The sequence below is a fragment of the Rattus norvegicus genome, chromosome 2 (genome assembly GCF_021556685.1).
Source record: "Rattus norvegicus strain SHRSP/BbbUtx chromosome 2, alternate assembly SHRSP_T2T, whole genome shotgun sequence".
In the NCBI taxonomy this organism is placed as follows: Eukaryota; Metazoa; Chordata; class Mammalia; order Rodentia; family Muridae; genus Rattus; species Rattus norvegicus.
Window position 1 is genome coordinate 4,098,076 of NC_141535.1, and position 4,854 is coordinate 4,102,929.

Here is a 4,854-nt window from a genome sequence, read left to right on the forward strand (position 1 = left end):
ATTACATGCGAATCCTATTGGGAACCTACTGAATTCACCATGATACTTAGATTCCGTTCGTTAAAATGTTGCTATGTCTTGAAACGCACACTCATCCAAGCATGTCCCATTGCGAACTCACTGAATTCGCCTAGAAATTTTGATTCCATTCGTGAAAATTTTCTATATACTGAACGGTCCACTTATTGCTATTGCGGCCTATTGGGGACTAACTGTATTCACCAAGTTAGTTACATTCGGCATATGAAATTTTGATAGATCTTTAAAAGTACACGTATTACTAGAGCCTGCTAAAGGGAACTACCTGAATTCACAAAGAAACAGTGTTTCAACTCGTTAAAATGTTGCTGTATTTTGATTAGTACCCTTAATACAGGCGAATCTTATTGGGAACCTACTGAATTCACCATGATACTTAGATTACGTTTGTTAAAAAATTGCTAGATCTTCAAAAGCACACTCCTCCCAGCATGTCCCATTGGGAACTCACTGAATTCCTCTGGAAATTTTGATTCCATTCGTGAAAATTTTTCTATATCCCGAACAGTCCACTTATTACAATTGCGGCCTATTGGGAACTAACCCAATTCACCAAGTTACTTAGACTCGGCACAGGAAATTTTGATAAATCTTTAAAAGTACACATATTACTAGAGCCAACTAATGGAAACTACTTGAATTCACAAAGAAACAGTGTTTCAACTCGTTAAAATGTTGCTGTATCTTGATAGTACCCTTATTACATGTGTATCCTATTGGGAACTTACTGAATTCACCATGATACTTAGATTCCGTTCGATGATTGTTGCTATATCTTGAAAAAGACTCTCATCCAAGCATGTTCCATTGGGAACTCACATAATTAGCCTAGAAATTTTGATTCCATTCGTGAAAATATTTCTATATCCTGAACAGTCCACTTATTACTATTGCGGCCTATTGGGAACTAACAGAATTCACCATGTTACTTAGATACGACACACGAAATTTTGATAAATCTTTGAAAGTACACATATTACGAGAGCCTGCTAATGGGAACTACCTGAATTCACAATGAAACAATGTTTCAGTTCGTTAAAATGTTGCTGTATCCTGAATAGCACCCTTATTACGTGTGAATCCTAATGGGAACCTACTGAATTCAGCATGATACTTTGATTCCGTTCGTTAAAATGTTGCTATATTTTGAAAAGCACACTCATCCAAGTATGTCCCATTGCGAACTCACTGAATTCGTCTAAAAATTTTGATTCCTTTAGTGAAAATTTTTCTATATCCCAAAATATTCGGCCTATTCGGAACTAACCGAATTCCCCAAGTTACTCAGATTCGACACACGAAATTATGATAAATCTTTAAAAGTACACATATTACTAGAGCCTGCTAATGGGAACTACATGAATTCACAAAGGAACAGTGTTATAGTTCATTAAAATGTTGCTGTATCTTGAATAGTACCCTTATTACATGCGAATCTTATTGGGAACCTACTGAATTCACCATGATACTTAGATTCCGTTTGTTAAAATGTTGCTATATCTTGAAAAGCACACTCATCCAAGGTTGTCCCATTGGGATCTCACTGAATTCGCCTAGAATTTTTGAGTCCATTCGTGAAAATTTTTCTATGTCCCGAACAGTCCACTTATTACAGCTGAGGCCTATTTGGAACTAACCGAATTCACCAAGGTACTTAGATTCGGCACACGAAATTTTGATAAATCTTTAAAAGTACACATATTACTAGAGCCTGCTAATGGGAACTACCTGAATTCACAAAGAAACAGTGTTTCAGTTCGTTAAAACGTTGCTCTATATTGAATAACAAGCTTATTACATGCGAATCCTATTGCGAACCTACTGAATTCACCATGATACTTAGATTCCGTTCGTGATAATGTTGCTATATCTTGAAAAGCACACTCATCCAAGGTTGTCCCAATTGGATCTAACTGAATTCGCCTAGAATTTTTGAGTCCATTCGTGAAAGTTTTCATATATCCCGAACAGTCCAGTTATTACTACTGTGGCCTATTGGGGACTAACTGTATTCACCAAGTTAGTTACATTCGGCACATGAAATTTTGATAAATCTTTAAAAGTACACGTATTACTAGAGCCTGCTAATGGGAACTACCTGAATTCACAAAAAACCAATGTTTCAGTTCGTTAAAACATTGTTGTATCTTGAATAGTACCCTTAATACAGGCGAATCCTATTGGGAACCTACTGAATTCACCATTATTCTTACTTTCCGTTTGTTAAAATATTGCTATATCTTCAAAAGCACACTCCTCCAAGCATTTCCCATTGGGAACTCACTGAATTCCCCTGGAAATTTTGATTCCATTCGTGAAAATTTTTCTATATACTGAACAGTCCACTTATTACTATTGCAGCATATTGGGAACTAACCGAATTGACCACGTTACTTGATTCGGCACCCGAAATTTTGATACGGATACGACTCTTAGCGGTGGATCACTTGGCTCGTGCGTTGATGAAGAACGCAGCTAGCTGCAAGAATTAATGTGAATTGCAGGACAGATTGATCATGGACACTTCGAACGCACTTGCTGCCCCAGGTTCCTCCCTGGACTACACCTGTCTGAGAGTCACTTGAGGATCAATTGCTGCCCCCCTGCGGTTTCGCCGCCTCTGGGGCGTGGCGGGGGATGGGCTTGTCGCGTGGCTGAGACTCTGCTCGCAGCACCTCTCCCCTAGGCCCTCCGTCTCCCGAAGTTCAGACGTGGGCAGCGTCCAGCGGTCGTCTATGCCCGGTGTCTGAGCGGGCCTCATCCTCCCCATCCACTGGCCCCGCGCGACGGCCACCCTCCTCGTGGCTCCTTACTGCTCGCTCCGCCACTCCCGCTCCTGTCCTCACCCGCTCTCCTCACCGTGTGGACGCGTTGGCGTGGGCCGGTCGGTTTTCTGGGCGCGAGAGGGGCCGCGTCCCCGGGTTCGGTCATCGTGCCTGCGGTCTGGTGGGAGGCGGGACCTGCCCAGTGGGTCGGTGTGTCCACAGCCGCTGTTCACCCGCCAGTGCACGTGGAGAGAGCGACCTGCAAGCGGCGGATAGGGTAGGGGCCATACCTCAACCGCGGGGCCTGTCTCAGGTACCTCTCCTACCCCGTCACTCTGCCAGGGGCCGACCGCTCGGGTGCCAGCCGGTGGGATGCCACTGAGTCCGTGCGCTGACTTGACTTGCCCCAGGATGTGGGAGCTGGCCGGGGTAGAGAGGTCGCAGGCCCTGGCCTGGGACCCTGGCACACTCTCGCTGTCTTCTCTGTCCGTCCGCCCGCGGCAGGGCGCGCCCCCTCCTTTCCTCCTTCTTCTCTCGACCGTGACCTCAGATCAGATGTGGCGACCCGCTGAATTTAAGCATATTAGTCAGTGGAGGAAAAGAAACTCACCAGGAATCCCTCAGTAACAGCGAGTGAACAGGGAAGGGCCCATCGCCGAATCCCTGCTGTGTGCCGTGGTGTGGGGAATGTGGTGTACGGAAGACCCACTCCCTGACACCGCTCGTGGGGAGCCCAAGTCCTTTGGATTGAGGCCCAGCCTGTGGATGGTGTGAGGCCCATAGCGGACCCAGGCGCGCCGGCCCGGGTCTTCCCAGAGTCGGGTTGCTTGGGAATGAAGCCTAAAGCGGGTGGTAAACTCCATTTAAGGCTAAATACCTGCAGGAGACCGATAGCCAACTAGTACAGTAAGGAAAAGTTGAAAAGAACTTTGAAGAGAGAGTTCAAGAGGGCGTGAAACCAGTTAAGAGGTAAATGGGTGGGGTCAACGCAGTCCGCCCAGGGGATTCAACCTGGGGGCGTGCGTTCGCCTGTGCCGGTGACCCCAACGGAACTTTCCCACTCCCCATTTCTCCCGACCCCTCCACCCGCGCGACTTTCTTCCCCCTCCATGTGTCCCGCTGTCGCCGTCCTCCCCCCTCGCCCCCCCCCGCTCCTCCCAACAGGGGGTCGGCAGGCGCTCCAACGGCGGGCGTGGGGTGCGGTGGGGGCCCCCGGGTGGGATCAGGGTTAGGTTTGGTGGGTGATCGCCCCCCCCCGTCGGTGACTGGCCGCCGCTATGCGCCCTTCCACCGTGGTGTTGCGCCAAAACCGGCTATGGGACCTCTGGGAAGGCCCTGCAGGGAAGGTGACTGGGGAGGCGGTGTGGCATCACCCATGGGCCCTGGACCACCCTGCCCCGAGTATTACAGCACATCCTCTCAATACAGAAGACACTGACAGACAGACAGACAAACACACACACACACACACAGGCACTCACACACACAGGCACTCACACACACAGAGACACACACACACACAAATACATATTTAAATATTTAAAATGATGTTTTAAAAAACCAGTCTTCCTGTTTAACAGAGGTTTAAAGGGAAGTTGGCTGACAGAACGTTTTTGTGGGTTTTCATTCTCTTTTTTACCAAATAGGAGGTAGATCTGTTGGCCCTTTTATTAAAAGCCAAAGTATTAAGTGGTGAGCCAATGTTTCAACTTTTACCATTCTGTTCCTTTCACGAAAACCAGGTAGTGTTGTTTCTTTGAATTTTGAAACAAAATGAAAGGGGCTCTACCAGTTGGCCTAGTTTCCCTGTTCCTTTTCCGTCTTCCACTGTATGCTCAATGATATAAAGGATATAAATGAAGTTTCTAGTTATTTATTTGTTTGGGAGACCCGAACTCTCTCTAAAGAGATATTTCCATCTCCCCCCACCACCACACACACACAGGAGGCCTGCTCCCTGTATGTAGGGGAAGGGGGAGGGGTGGACAGGAGCTAGCTAAGAGGGGGTGGAGTGGGGCTGGAGAATATGCATGTCCCCAAGGACTGTCAG

At 47.0% G+C, this 4,854-nt stretch overlaps 1 non-coding gene across 1 annotated transcript; it reads left to right on the forward strand.

Annotated features, from left to right (window-relative positions):
- Nucleotides 1–2,466: 2,466 nt before the first annotated feature.
- LOC120101186 (5.8S ribosomal RNA) lies at nt 2,467–2,619 on the forward strand. Its single transcript, XR_015679280.1, has one exon. It is a non-coding gene; the product is annotated as a 5.8S ribosomal RNA (ribosomal RNA).
- Nucleotides 2,620–4,854: the final 2,235 nt, after the last annotated feature.